This window comes from Vombatus ursinus, unplaced genomic scaffold (assembly GCF_900497805.2).
Source record: "Vombatus ursinus unplaced genomic scaffold, bare-nosed wombat genome assembly UNPS02014841.1, whole genome shotgun sequence".
Classification (NCBI taxonomy): domain Eukaryota; kingdom Metazoa; phylum Chordata; class Mammalia; order Diprotodontia; family Vombatidae; genus Vombatus; species Vombatus ursinus.
The window spans coordinates 14,348,422-14,364,629 of NW_020954619.1; the positions used below are offsets into that span (position 1 = coordinate 14,348,422).

Here is a 16,208-nt window from a genome sequence, read left to right on the forward strand (position 1 = left end):
CTAGCATTGAGGAAATGATGGTTATGCTATTTGGGCCAGAGTTTATGTTTACTTAAACTGCAGCAGCCATGAGACATGGTCCATTTTTCCTAACTGAACAAAGGCATTTTCCCTCTACTGCTTGTGAAATGGAAATTGTGTCTTTGTCCACCTCCCCACCCAACCCCCTCCTCTATTCTTAAAGGTGTTTTCCCATTTAAAGAGACAGACACCACGATGTGGCCTGTTCAACGGACCATAAACTCATATGACAGTGTTATAGCTTAGGACTCAGAGCCGAACACTGAAAGCTGTTTATTATTCACAAACACATAAAGCTTACTGACATGTATTGCATAGATCCAATTTCAACCGTGTCTTTTCTTTAATAAATGAAACAAGCTGTACCAGCAGAGAAATAATCAAGTGATGATAACATCTGGTTTTCTGAGCATGCAGGGAGCAGAAAGATCCATTTTTCTCTCACAACAACAGCAACAGCGAGTCAGAAATCCACGACCTGATTTGGGCCAGGACGGGGGAAGAATGTGTGTGTGAGAGCACATGAGTGCGTGAGCACGTGCTGTCCTTTAACAATCAAATGCTGTTCTTCTTACGTCTTCTCCAAAAGAGCAGTATCAATACCCTTTGTGTGAAGTGCACCCATGTTGGAAAACTGGATGCAGGCTCCACTGAGGATGGCGATAAATTTGTCCTGTGAGGCCAAAGAGAATGACTGGAGATTTCATTGCTCACCACTGTTGCCATAGGTCTTACGATGAGGCTGACGGAAAAACAAAGCAAAACGAAAAAAAAAATGAAAACACTGGTCCTGTCTTTAACAATTCCTATCTTGAGAACTCTATCACAGAGTTTCATAATATGCCTCGGAGAAAAAGAATGCCCTGTACTACCTGATAATTTTATCAGTCTCACATTTCAACAGGTGGCCATTGTCCTGAATGCCATTCCTCTGGATTATTTTTAGCTTCAACAACTTAGTGTGGCAAAAGGAAGGAGAGTCATTCACTAAAAATGGAAACATAGCTACATCCCAGAGATCTAGAAAAGTGATAATGAGCTGGTGTTGTAACAGGTCAATTAACAGCTTTGATGGTGCTATGAATTCTGGACAAAACACAACAGCTATTTGGAAAGGAAATTTGAATTCTCCAATGTTCTCTAAAGAGCCTGAGGTGATTATCTTCTCCACTGACTCCAACATTGACAGTTTCCTAAGTGTGAATGCTCCTTTCATGGACACAAATTGAGTTCCCCCCTCTATGTTTTAGTAGGTAATGCTGGGTAGAGGTGCTGGGACTGAAGAATTCATCATCCTGCACCTACATCCAGCCTATTGATCATTTGTTTATCACTGAAAATAAGAAAAAGGATCCCAAGCTTTCATATTTTGACATTTTTAATGTGAGCTAACAGATGATTATAAAGAGCCCCAGACTGGCTCTACTTCTATAAAGTAGTTTAATCTGCCCCCTCCTCTACACCCACATGACCATTACGCTAATTCAGGCCCTAACTTGAGCCCAAGGCTAGCTCTCTATCTCCTGTACAGTGATGCCTCTTGAACTTGTCTAGACTATAGGATATTTCCTGTGGGTGATATACTAAGTCACAGAAGGTTAAAATTTTAAATGTTGGAGGGGGTTTCCATACCAGGAGTTCTCTTCCTAAACTTAAGTATTGTTTTCTGACTACTCTTCCTAGCAATTCAAAATACATGTCCAATTTTAATTTCTCAAACATGAAAAGCAACATGGAATCAGATAAGAATCTAGCATTAATAAGGTTGCCAAATCAGGGATGATTAGGCCCCAAAGACTTACGGTATATATACTTATGGTATAAAGTAGAGAGGGTTTGGGGGCATTTCAAACAGGAGATGATAAAAAGATAGTCCAGGTGGATGGGCAGTAGGCATCAGGGAAGTGTGACAATAAACAACAGATTAAGGTTCCTGTTGGCGGGGGGGGGGGGGGGGGAGTCAGCTTCATTGAAAAGAAGTAGTAGGTACAGCATGGCCAACAATGATGAATAGGGTTCAGGAGTAGGAGTCTAAGCCCTAGCATGATGAGGTGGAAAAGCACATTCCCTGAAAAGAATGATGGTTTTGGAATCAGAAGACCTGGGTTCACATCCTTACTTGTCATTTTCACTTCTGAGATTTGGGGCAAAATCTCCATCTTTCTGGGCCTCAGTAAACTTTTGTATGCAACAGGAGAGGGGTAGGTTAAACCAGATTACCTGAGTTCACATCCAACTCTAAACCAAAGACCCTATGATTGTTCAGAACTGGAATATTAGGTGAGCAAATAAGGCAAAAACTTAGGGGACTGGAAATAGTCTACCAGATTAGGGTCTAACCATTGGGAGAATAAGGCAAGAAGCCACTTACCACCCTGTCCCCATCTTCTCTCAGCAAAGAACCATGGTTCTTTCCTCCTTCTACTTTGCTGAGAAAATTGTGATATTCTGCCACGGATTCCGTCTTCTCCCCTCCTCTATAGCTCAAACCCCCTCTGCATCATTTTCCATTTTCTCTTCCTTCATTACTCCACCGAAAGGGAAGGTAGTTCTTGTCTACATGCCAAAGTCAAACCCTATGCTACTCTTGAGCCCTTTCCCTGCTACCTCTTTGGAAAGCTTCCTCATTTGATCATTTCCTCACTACCTTATCTCTGTCTCTACTCTTATACTACTTCTTTCCCTGATGCCACCAACGTGACCAGATCTCCTCCACTCGGCAACAACAGCAACAAAAATATTTAAATTTGATCCCGTTTATCCCTCTCCACATAGTAACCTATATCTTTTCTCCTTTATAAAGTAGATCCAATAGAAAAAAAAATTAATCATTCGGTGCCTGTTGCCTTCACTTCCTCACCTCCCACTCACTTCTCCTCCCCTTGATGTCTGGCTTCTGGCCCCACCACTCAATTGAAATGGTTCTTGCCAAAGTTACCGGTGATTTCTTAACTGCTATTTCAGAGGGCATTTTTTTTCAGTCCTCATCCTCCTCAACCTCCTTGCAACTTTGGATGCTGCCAACCCCTCCCCCTCCTCCTGGATCCTTTCTCTTCTTTTGGCTTTCATGATGCTGTTTTCTCTTGGTCCTCCTCCTACCTGTCTCCCTTCTTCCAAATATCCTTTGCTAGTTTAGCATCCAACTTCTACTCCCTAAGTGTGTGTCCATATATCTCTTCTGCCTTATCTTCTACAACTCCCAACTCCAAACATTTGCACAAGCTTAAAGTGTGGTCCTTTGTCATCACTGCTCTGAAGAATTTTTTACTTGGAGCATCAACTCAGGTGCCATCTGCTCTATGAAGCCTTCACTGACTCCCTAGTTAGAGCCCTTTCCCTCAATTTAATACTTATTTACCTGTTGAATTTGTGTAAAATATAGGCTTCCTGAGGGCAAAGACTGCTTTGTCTTTGGGTTCACCAATACCTGGTATAGTGCCTTGTGCACAGTAAAAACTTAAATGTTTCTAGCAATAAATGGCACTGGAGTACAAGGATACGTATCTGGGTGTCATGTAGTTAATAAAGATATTGATGAGCGAGAGTGGCGAGAAGAAAGTGACTAAGATGCTGAAAGGCCTTGAGATCATGTCATATCAGAATCTATTGCCTTCTCTCTCTAAATATCGTTTATTTAACTTCTAATAGTTTATTTTTATTGATTCCATACATACACATATACACATACACACATGCATGCATACATATATACATGCAAAGGTAATCTCACCCAACAGAATGATAGATCGTAAGCTCATAAAAAGAAGGAATTGTTTCATTCTTTTTGTATGTGTACATAATATATGTATATATGTATATATGTGTATGGCAGCTAAGTGGCACAGTGGATAGACCTCTAGGTCCCAAGTCAGGAAGACTCATCTTCATGGGTTTGAATCTAGCCTCAGACACTTACTAGTTGTATGACCCTGAGCAAGTCATTTAACCCTGTTTGCCTCAGTTTCCTAATCTGTGAAATGAGCTGGAGAAGGAAATGCCAAACCACTCCAGTATCTTTGCCAAGAAAACCCTAAATGGGGTCATGAAGAGTTGGACACAACTGAAAAATGACTGAACAACATATATGTACATATGTACATATGATATATACATATAGGTAATACACATATGTGTATGCACTGCTAATTATGTATATAGGTTATATTTATACATGTGTGCATTCACAGATGATATGTACATGTGTACATACAAAGAAGGTATGCACATGCATATATAAAGAATGAAATAATTCTTTTTCTTTATGAACTTATATTCCATCATTCTATATGCTATACACACGCAAATATGTGTCTATATTTTTATCTATATCTATACAAAGATCTATTACAGCTTAAAACTCTATCTGCTAAGACTCCTAGGACACCCTGCATATATTCATCCCCTCCCCTGCCACATAGCACAATGTCTGGTACATAGTAGGTTCATAATAAATACTTGCCAATTGATTAATTGATTGATTGGTGTCTAAGGAAAGTGAAGACATTTATCACAGAGAAAAGAAAACTCAGGGAGATCTTGGTAGAAATTCTCTTCAAGTGTTTTAAGGGTTGCTACATGGAAAAACTGAATCAACGTGTTCTACTTAGCCTCAGAGGGCAGAGCTCAGATGGGTGGACATTTTAGAGGTGAACTTAGGTATGAATGTAGGAAAACTTGGAGTTATTCAAACTTTTAGAGCTATTTAAAAGTGGAATAGACACCCTTAGGTGACAAGGAGCTTCCTCTCAGTGGAGGACTTTGAGCAAAGGATGGATGACCTTTTGTCAGAAATATTGTAGAGAGGATTCTTACATAGGTATGGAGTGGGCTAGGGGCTTCTGATTTCCCTTTTAATGGTAAGATTCCATGATTTCATGAAAGTCAGCACAGAACCAGGAGGAAGTTTGAATTGATGACTTACAACTCCTCCCTGTGAAAATTGAGTGAAGTTGAAACAACAGGTGGCTCCAGTTGCTGAGGTCAAAGGGATGGTGGGCAAAGAGTCAAAAAAGGTCATTGCAGAAGCTGACATAGAGAGGTTAGGTGACTTCTGGTCACAGAGACAAAGCTGAATAGAGACTCTCACTGGTAGTCCATGAATTAGATCACACCCATTACAGAGGTGCCTCTTTGTAGCACTAGTCCCTACAGGGTAAAATTCAACATAAGGTACATTTGCATTGGGTCCCATACAGGTCCATTCAGTTTCTTATGCATTAAGAGGAGCTCACATCAAAGCAGTCACGTAACAAGTCAAATCACAACAAGGAAAGCAATAAATCACTAATCCATTTATTTATACATCATAAAATCTCCCACTTTCTATGCACCACTTCTTTCAATTTGTTCTGACCGATAAATGGGTCATTTCTGCACTAGCACAGTATCTACAAAACAACTTGAGAACAGACAAAATAAGCTAATTGATAATACTTATCATGTTCACTTGCATATTCTCTCCATTGTTCATCCAGCCCACTCCCAAGTTTTGGAAAAAAAGTGGAAAAAATATTTCCCTTGCACAATAATATGGCTGTGTACATACACATACCAAACCACATACACAGACACTTGTTTTCTGCACCGAAGAAGCAGCAACTCTGGACAAAACGCATCAGGCTTATAGATTCAGACTCATTGAATGTTAGAGGTCATCCAATACAATGGCTTTACCCTTGTTGGGCAGCAGAGAGTTAAATTCAAGGAAAAAGCCAATTGTTTGCTACCTATCTGCGTACTCAGAATTAATCACAATTGACTTTTCTTTTCCCACCACCTCATACTATTTCTCTTCTCCTTTTGTTGGGAGTACTAGAGGTTAATTCTTGAATGTATCTTCAAAACTGCAGAAAGCCGCAGGCAATGATATGGAGCTGCACCAAGCCCTAAACTCTTTGCTGACCTCAAATCTCACATTTCCAACTGCCTTTCAGACACCTTGAACTGGATGTTCAGTGGACATACAACTGGATGCCTAGAAGACATTCAAAACAGAGCATGTTATCTTTCCCCCTAAACCCTCCCCCACTCCTATCTTCCCTATAACTGAAGAGAGCAACACCATCCTCAGTCCATCAGGCTCACTACCTAGGACAGAGAAATCCTCAGCTCTTCACCATCTTTCACACTCCCCCTCCACCCCATATCCAATCTGTTGCCAAGGCCTGTCGATTCCACCTTTGCAGCATTTCTCCACTATATCCCCTTCTCTCTTGATATTGCCACCATTGTGGAGAAGGACCCCATCACCTACACCTGGATTAATGCAATAGTCTATTGGTGTGTCCACCTGCCTTGTCTCTCCCCACTCAAATCTATCCTTTATTTTGCCACTAAAGTGATTTTCCTAAAGTACAGATCTCAATATGTTACGTGCCACCCCCACTCAATAAATTCCAGGGGTTCCCTATTGCCTGCCAGGATCAAATACAAAATACTGTTTGACATTCAAAGATGTTCATAATCTAGCAGCCCTCTTCTACCTTTCCAGTCTTCCTACACCTTGCTGCCCAACAAGGACTCTTTGGTCCAGTGACACTGGCCTCGTGGCTGTTCTACAAACAAGAAATTCCATTTCTCAACTGTAGTCATTATCTCTCTCATTCTCCGTGCTTGGAATGCTCTCCCACCTCACCTCTGACTACTGACCTCCTTGACTTCCTTTAAATCTCAACTGAGATCCCACCTTCTACGGGAAGCCTTCCCCAAACCTTCTTAATTCTCGTGCTTTCTCTCTGTTATTTCCTTTTTATCCTATATATAACTTGCTTTGTATATATTAGTTTTCATGTTGTCTCCCCCTCCCCATTAGACTGTAAGCTCTTTGAGGGCAGGCACAATCTTTTGCCTCTTTATGTATCCCCAGCCTTAACACAGTGCTTGACACATAGTAAGCCCTTGACAAATGTTTAATAAACGATTGATCAAAAGGAGAGAAAATGTTACAAGATAAAGATTCCAATTTGCTTTACTATTGATTACCAGGCACTTTTTGATAAACTGGATGGAGTTTTCAAAGATGAATTAGGGTTCCCAAGGGGAGCCATAGAACAGGACTTAAATGATTATATGATTTTAAATGTCCTGTCCCCACCCCACCCCCACCATCCTCACCCTTCCTCCTGTCTCCATCTCTAAGGAAGAGGTGGGGCACTAGACCTATGGTTTCATTGCTATTTCTGAATGAGGAAACTCCCTCTACCCAAAGCAAATTGGTACCAGTTAAGTAGAGCACTGAGAGTTTAATTGATTTGCCCAAGGTCACACAGCCAGTGTGTGTCAGAAGCAGGACTTGAACCCACATCTTCATGGCATTAAGGTTCACTCTCTATCCATTAATACCACACCGCCTATGTGAAACAGAGCATCAACACAGGATTCCTTAGCATTTTAGACAGGTTCAGTTGATGGGGTGAGTGGGAGAGAGGGAGAAGCAAAAATTCAAACGATGTGTTTTACTTTTACATTTTGGCAACAGCTTAAATGACCATGAATCAATTTTGATACTCCAGCAACAGCTGTTTTGTTAACTCAGGATTTATTGAGTGCCTACTGTGTGCTTAGCACTGAACTGAGGTCTTGGAAGCAGAGCATATTGAAGAAATAGATTCATTCTTTTCGCCGGAGAAGTTTAGCCCTGGGCAGCCCAGTGTAGTCTGCAATTTATATGCTAGTTGAGGAGAAAAATAAAGGAGGGGAGAACAACAACAAAATTCCATCTTTTTAAAAAGTGATTGTGGAAGTAAACTGCTTTGCTTTAATTTGTTTTCGGTGTGGATTTTCTAAAAGCAAACATCAAAGTTTGGTGTCATACTAGGCTTGGAAAAAAGACCCTGAAATCAAACTCAATCTTTGATCCTTACCTGCAGGAAGTCCTAGACAAGTCACTTGATAACGGCCTGCCTCAGACCTCTCTCCAGGATTTGTCTACTGAGTCATGAGGATTTCTAGCTGGTTGGTGCAGAGATCTCAAAGCTGACTAAATCACAGATCTTTCCATAATAACTACAAACTTTGAAAAGAAAAGAAAAGTTACTTAAAAGCATTTTAAAATGTTCTTACTTACATGGTTTCTCTCTTAGCACCCTCCCCATCCCACATAGCTCTTGGTTCAGCAGATGGAGTACCCATTCAAGAAGACTGGAATTCAAATTTATTCTCATACACTTCCTACCTGTGAGACCCTGGCTAAATAATTTGACCTTCATTGTTGTAAAAATCAAGTGACATAATATTTATGAAATTACTTAACACAGTGCTTGGCATATTTTATCGCTATTCAGTTGTGTCCAACTCTTCATGACCCTATTTGAGGTTTTCTTGGCAAAGATACTAGAGTGATTTGCCATTTTTTTTCTCCAGCTCATTTTACAGATGAGGAAACTGAGACAAACTAGGTTAAGTGATGTACCTGGAGTCACAAAGCTAGGAAGTGTCTGGGGCCAGATTTGAATTCACAAAGATGTGTCTTCCTGACTCCAGCCCTTACACTTTATTCATTGCACCACCTAGCTGCCCAATTGGCACAGAGTAGGCACTATGTAAATACTTATTTCCTCCTCATTTTTGCGCGCTTGTTCTAAACTTTTTTCTGTTTTGTTATCCAATATGTATGTATGTATGTATGTATGTATGTGTATGTGTGTATATATGTATATGTCAGCCTAGAAAAAATCTCTGAGAATAGTATAATGACAAAATGAGAGGCCCAGAAATGACAAATATGCAATTTGCCTAATAGCCTAATCTCTTTTCCAAATACTACTCAAAATCCCCAAATATATTTTGCTATTCATACTTTTCTCCTTTAGTTTCCCTGATCTATTAATCTCTGAAAGGAAATTCATAAATTTATTGCTGATTCACACTTAACTATCAACCATTTCAGAGGAGTTATTTGATGTCCAGAATACATTTAATGAGTGGAAATTTTCAAATCCTTCTCCTTAAATGCATGAAACCTCACTTTGCCAAAATGTATAAGCTGAAAGAGTAAAATGTTTGAGAGGATTTCCAAACAACTGAATTCACAGTGGGTCCAAAGTGCATTGGGACACTGCATTTCTGCATCATTAATGTCTGGTACAGTCCCAAATGCAGACAACTTAGAAAAGCTCAGCCAGAACAAAGAAGAGAGAGAGTTGACTTTTTGCTCAATGACCACCCTTTGCATTTTCTTGTTACCAAGTGGTTAGCCATAAGCTTTACATCAGATAACTATAGTTGATTTAGAATCCATTTGGTTACTTTCAGACATTATAGCTATCCCCACCTTGAGCTGAAAGGAGGATTTGGGAGAACTCACCAAGCTTCTAAGTCAGGACCAGAGCAAGTGAAATTTATCAACCAGATTTCATTCATTGTGTGCTATGTCCAAGGTCCTGCAGGTAATAAAAAAAATAAGGTACAGGCCTTATTTCAGGGAACTTCTAGTCTAATTGAGGAGAAAAGACATCTGCAAATGAAAAAATAACCAAGAGTACGATGTCCTATGTGAATATGAGATAAGTATTATAAACAATAGATTCTATAGAGTTCAAAGGAGGCCAGGATCAGATTATTTTCCCTAAAGTGATAAAAGGAGGTTTCTTGGAACAGTTGTTTAGCAGACCTTGACCTTGACAAAGTAGACTTTGGATAGGTCAAGAAGAAAGAAGAAACTGTTACAGGGAGAGGAGACTATGGGAGCAAATGTGTGGGAGTGGGAAAATACAAGTCATGTTCAGGAGATAATGAGGAGTCCGTCTTGACTGTGGTATAGGATTTATATGAACAAATAGTGGGAGCTAAAGTTAGATAAGGGGGCTGGTGCTAGGCTGAGAGGGACCTTGAATATGAAGGTAAAGAGGACATCTTGGCCAACAAGTCAAGTTAGCATAGAATAGGGACTGTGTGCCTAGCACTGAGCTGTATATTTTAGTACCTACCAAGGTAGATGATGCGGTCCTGTTCCTGGAGGAGATTTGGCATGACCAACTCCCTCCACTCTTCAGGGACTTGGAGAGAAGTTCCATCTAATTCCTCATGAAGTCTCATCCTTGTTGTCTAGAGTAATGATCTCCAAAATAGAGGCCATGGCCTATTGGTGAACCATGATATGATTCCAAGGAGTCTATGATCAACCAATTAGAGGGTAGGAAGATGGGTCACATCCCACCCTCCACATGACAGTGAATCATGGAACTCATCATCAATACAATCGTATGTACACTTCACCCATTACAACCCAATACTTCCCTACTTTACCTGCTCCAGTTCCTGACCTCCTAACCTCTTCCCTTTTGTTCCAGGCATCTGCTTCTTGAGGCGATTGTAATCTAAGCATGACCCAGGAACCAAGAGCAAAATTTCTTCTGCCTCCACCCCAACATAGCCATCCACCCCATCCCCTCACCTCATGGCTTCTGTAGGTTCTCTTCAGAGGGTGAGGTCTCTGCTTGTGGGTGGGACAAAGGGAGCTGCACAGGATAGGCATCCATGCATTAATTGAGATCTGCAACATAAATCTCATTACATTCTCTTTTCCCTCAAACCCAAATCTTTTCTGAATTCTCCATTACAATTGAGGTTACCACCATACTTTTAGTAACTAACCCCAATTCAAATTCATGGGATCAAAAGTCCTCACTTTTGTTCACTCACCCCACACGTGTCCAAGCAGTTTCTGAGCCATCTCTGTCTCCATGTCATCTCTTGCATCCATTCATCCCCTTCTTTCACACAGGATCACCAAAGTTTAGGTATCCCTGGACTACTGGAATGTCCTAACTGCTCTTAGTCACCCAAATCTCTCCCCTCTCCAATCCATCCTCCACATAGCTGTCAAAGTGATTTTCCTAAAGTATATATCTGCCCATGTCATAACCTCAATGCCACCAAAAAACAACAAACTAACAAAAAAAACTCTACTGGCTCTCTGTTGCCTCTAGGATAAAATAAAGGCTATTCTGTCTGGTAAAATCCTTCATAACTTGGCCCCAAACCTAGTCCCATGCTATATTAATCTTTTTTCTAGAAGCAACAAGGTGGTACAGTAGACAGAGTATCGGGCCTGTGGTCAGGAAGACTTGAGTTCAAGTCTGGCCTCAGAGACTAGCTGTGTGAACTTTGGCAAATCATTTAACCTCTGTCTGCCTCTGTTTTTTGAGTGTTAACATGGGGATGATAATACTACCTACCTTCCAGTATTGTTGTGAGGATCAGATGAGTAAAGTGCTTATCAAAGTATCTGGCATATAGTAGGAGCTTAATAAATGTTTTCTTCCTTCCTGTATATTATGACACAGCCACACTGGCCTTCCCATTATTCCTCACACTCACAAAAAAAAAAAAAAAACAAAAAACAAACACACACATACACAACTCAACTATGTGATGATTAACAAAAAATTAAAGCATGATTCCGTCTATTAAGCAGAACCACATACAGAAAGAGGAATGATTTCATATAAAAAACTTTTTGACAAGTTGAAATCAGAGATAATTCATTTTTATTTGTTTCTGCATTGTGTATGCTGAATGTCTCCATACAAAGAAAGATGACCCTTACCAAGCAGCTGAGGTCTCCACTTGTTGTGACTTGTTATTCGATTGCTGTATTGTGTCTCTTTCAATATGAAAGTATCTTTTTAAACTGCTAGACTGGCTACTTAGATCAACCTAATTGATTTATCCATTACTAACAAACATTTATCTTCTACACATCTGCCCTATCTTCTGGGACATACATGGAGATTTAAATAAATAATGAAGCATATTCAATCATGTTTCTCTCAAAAGCAAAATTTTTTGTATACTATTAACAAACCACATTACATTTAAAATGCTGTATAATTTATATTTATCCTTTAAAATTGTCTGTGTTGTTTATGTTTCATACTGTATACATTAACAGAAGCACACATTTCTAATTTAGAAATATACATATATTCCTAAATTTGAAATATATACAGTACATGGTGAAATTTTTTTTAATCATCAAAGAACTCCCAGAACCCTTCCAGGTGCTCAGCTCATTTCCCTCACTTGTCGTTTTTTTTTTTTGGTGGTGGTGGTCAGTTGATTAGAGTCCTGCTCAACTCTTTTTGACCCCATTTTGAGGTTTTCTTGGCAAAAGCACTGGAATGGTTTGCCATTTCCTTCTCCAATTCATTTTACCGATGAGGAAAATGAGGTCAACAGGATTAAGTGACTTACCCAGGGGCACACAGCTAGTAAATTGTCTGAGGCCAGATTTGACCTTAGGAAGATGAGTCTTCCTGACTTCAGATCCGACACTCTATCCACTGTACCAACTAGCTGCCCATGGAGATTTCCCCTCACTCAGGAAGGAGTAAACTAATGCTTCTCCCAATTGCCTTCTTTTGGTCAGTTTAATTTATAGAGTTTATGTGACTGAAAATAAACTGAACCAAAGGGAGACTTGGAACAGAACTGCTGCCCCAAGGGAACTCTTCCCTGGGAGCCTGGAGCCAACTTCCCAGGCTTGCTTTGAGCATGATCTAACTCCCTTGTTATCCAAAAGAGAGTCAAAGGACCAAAGAATTTATGAGACCATCTTAAGGTACCAGTCATAAGGTCTGAAATATAGATCTAGAGGCCCCTCCAGGAGTTATAAGGTACACAAATGATCAGATTAAGTCTATGGTAGCAACAGCTGGGTGGAAAAGGGAATGGAGGGAAAGTCCTATATGATCTCCTGACGTTGGCACTCCACTGATGCTTTCTTCTTGCTCCCCAAAGACTTTTATCACCTTACAACCCAACCCCTTCCTATCCTTCCACACTTTTTCTACATTACTCCCATCCATGCACTCTGTGGTCCAGCCATAAGAAGCTTTTCCCAATCCCCTTAATGCTAATGCCTTCCATCTGAGAAAACTCCAAATTTATTTGGTATATCTGGTTTGTACATAGCTGTTTACATGTTTTCTCCCCGATTAGACTAAAGTCTTTGAGAGCAGGGACTTTCTTTTGCTTTTCTTCACATCCTCAGCACTTCCAGTAACTGGCATATAGTAGGTGCTTAATAAGTGCTTATCCTAGGGCAGCTAGATGGCACAGTGGATAGAACTCAATCTTGGAGTCAGGAGAATCTGAGTTCAAATCTGACCTCAGACACTTGATACTTACTAGCTGTATGACCCTGGGCAAGTCACTTAATCCTGATTGCCTAACCAAAAAAGCAAAATAAATAAATAGAATAAATGCTTATTGACTGATCTACTTTGTGTTTCTCACACACAGAGCTCCACCTGGGTCAGTTAACAAACATTTACTAAGTACTTACTATCTACAGCCTTTGCATTGGATATCCTCCACTGTGGGAATTATTTCTTTCCTAATCTTCACTTTTCAGAGTCCCTTTCTTCAGGAAACCTTTTCTGGTTTCCCCTGGGGCTAGTACCATCCCCTCTAAGGCTCTAAGAGTCTATCTACTCTGATGTTTCTCATATTTATGTATACATGTTGGCTCTTTGGGCAAGGACCATGGGATCAGAGTGGAGAAGGGAAGGGAGTGAGCATTTATATGGCACCTACAATGTGCCAGGCACTGTCCTAAGTGTTTTTTACAAATATTATCTCATTTGGTCCTCACAACAGCCCTGTGAGGCAGGAGTACTTCTCATCTAGAAATCAATGGCTTACTATTCGTGCATGAACATTCCATCTTTATCTTTCTCAGTTTTCTTGGGAACAAAAACTGCCAAATGTATTCATCTGATCATTCCTGCATGTGTGTCCTAAGGCTGATGTTCAGCTGGATTCAACGAGCTTTAAGCTGTTCAAAGAGGTACATTTTGAAGTGTGTATTCAGTATCTGTTGCTTCATCTAATATCTTTGGGCATATTTCAGACATCTTGCAATGATCCTTCCAATTAGTATTGTCTGCTACCTTCCCTTTAGAAGCTGCCAGAGACTGATGGAACTCGGCTGCTTTGCTCTGAGAGGGAGGAAGTACGGGAGATAGGAGCAAGGTCTAGTGGTCATAGTGGAAGACTTTTTTTTCCATTCTTGGAAGGATTGGTGCTTTGTTTCACAAGTCTGTTTGTGTGTGTTTCATAAAATCCTTTCAATCAAGCACAGTATTTTCATGTGAGGGATTCAATAATTCAACATATATTTTGGTGCCTACCCTGGGCAAGACATTTATTACTTGAGATAAAAAAATGAAGGAGAAAATAGTTTTTACCCTCAAAGAGCTTATATTCCAACAGGAGATAAAAATATGTATAGAAATAAAAGCAACATGGCACAGCATTGAACACTCTGTGTTTATATAGAGTAGGTTCAATCTTTGGGGGTAGCCCTTAAACTATTATCTTTGGTTTATATTGTCTCATCCAGAGCTCCCATTGGGACATCTCAGAATATGGCTTATGTCTAGGGATCATTAAGGTTACAGAGAGCCATAATCATTTTAATCTCTATTTAGCTAGGAAATCTAACGTCACTCTTGTCACTTTTCAGTTCTCAATGAATCGATCCTTCAACTAATCAACTAATTTATTAAGTATGTATAGAGGACTTATTGTATGCTGATTCCTATCTATGTAGAAATGTGAAAGATTCATGAGATTTGTAAGTCATGATTCCCGTCCTCAGGAAGCTTATATTCTAGTTAGAGTGACATTTCTAACACAAATTAAGCGTTTAGAGAATAACTTAACAAATAGTACCTAATTGTTAAATTATGTGACACAGTTTATAAGTAATATAGTTGTTTAGGGTATGGGGAAATCTGTGACCAGAGTAGTAAGAGAAGCCTTCAAAGAGGCTTACCTTCAAAGAGGAGGTAAGACTTGACCTTGGAGAAAGGGTAGGATGCCGGTACATGTCACATGACATGTTATGAGGGAAATAGTGCTCTGGTTTCTGACTGCTCCCAATATTAATACATTCTTTGCAGATCAACCAAGCAACAAGGATATATTAACCCTGGACTATGTGCTAGGCACTGGGGATATAAAAAGAAACGTGATACATTGCTTACCCTTGAAAACCTTACCATCTGTGGAGGGGAACCAATATGTATCTTTATGGGTATATAGAAAGTAGATACAAATGAAATATAAGGTAATGGGGGTGCGGGGCACGCTCCAGGAAAGATTTCATGTACAAGATGACATTCAAACTGAGTTTTTAAAGAAACTAGGGATTCTAAGGTGAAGACATCAAGAGGGACTCTAATCCAGGCATAGGGAATAGCCAGTGCAAAAAGGGAGATGGGGTGCCATGTATAAGGAACAGCAAGATGGCCAGTGTGGCCACACCATAGAGGATAGGAAGAGAAGAAATATGTAATAAGACTGGAAAGGTAGCTTGGGGTCAGGTTGTAGAAGGCTTTAAACCTCAAAGAGAAATTTATCTGTGATCTTAGAGGTAATAACGGATTCACTGGAGTTTATTGAATAGGAAACCAATAGAGTCAGATCTATGCTTTAGGAAAATCACTTCGACAATCCTGTAAAAGATCAATTAGAGTGGGGAGAGACTTGAGACACTAAGACCAGTTAGGAGGATAATGCAAAAGTCCAAACAGAAGATAAGACCTGGAACCAGGGTAGTGGCTACATGAGTAGACAGAAGGTGACAGATGCAAGAAATATTGTAAAGCTAGAAATGAAAGGATTTGGTAACAGCTTGGATAGGGTAAGTTTGCTTGGGCAGCTGGATGGCAGAGTAGATATAGGCCAGGACCCAGCATCAGGAAGACCTGATTTCAAATCCTGCCTCAGATACAAATTTAGCTATATCCCCTTGGGAGGAAGTCACTTTGTCTCTCTTAGCCTCAGTTTTCTCATCTGTAAAATGAGGATAATAACTTTACAGGGCTGTTCTGAGGATCAAATGAGATCATGTGCTATAAAGCACTTTGTAAACCTTAAAGTGCTGCATAAATGTTTATCATCCTCCTCCTCCTCCTCCTCCTCATTATTATTAATGAATGAAATGGTGGAGGTCAGGATAACACTGAGTTTGTGAACCTGGGTAACTAGAAGACCGTTGTTACCCTTGACAAAAATAGAGAAGTTTGTTAGAAGTGTGTGTTTGAGGGAGAAAGGTAATGAGTTCTAATTCATTCTCCTTTTTTTGGTGGGGGGGTGAGGCCATCAGGGTTAAGTGACTTGCCTAAGGTCACACAGCTAGTATGTATCAAGTGTCTGAGGTCAGATTTGAACTCAGG

At 40.1% G+C, this 16,208-nt stretch overlaps 1 long non-coding RNA gene across 1 annotated transcript in view; it reads right to left on the bottom strand.

The window, feature by feature from the left end:
- Positions 1-340: 340 nt before the first annotated feature.
- LOC114026529 overlaps positions 341-16,208 on the bottom strand; it is a 28,829-nt gene continuing 12,961 nt past the window's right edge. Inside the window, exons 4-8 of the long non-coding RNA XR_003567130.1 lie at positions 10,415-10,513; positions 9,948-10,099; positions 9,326-9,401; positions 7,884-8,032; positions 341-763 (exon numbers count right to left, since the gene is read on the bottom strand). This is a non-coding gene — a long non-coding RNA (uncharacterized LOC114026529). The remainder of the gene's footprint in view (positions 764-7,883; positions 8,033-9,325; positions 9,402-9,947; positions 10,100-10,414; positions 10,514-16,208) is intronic.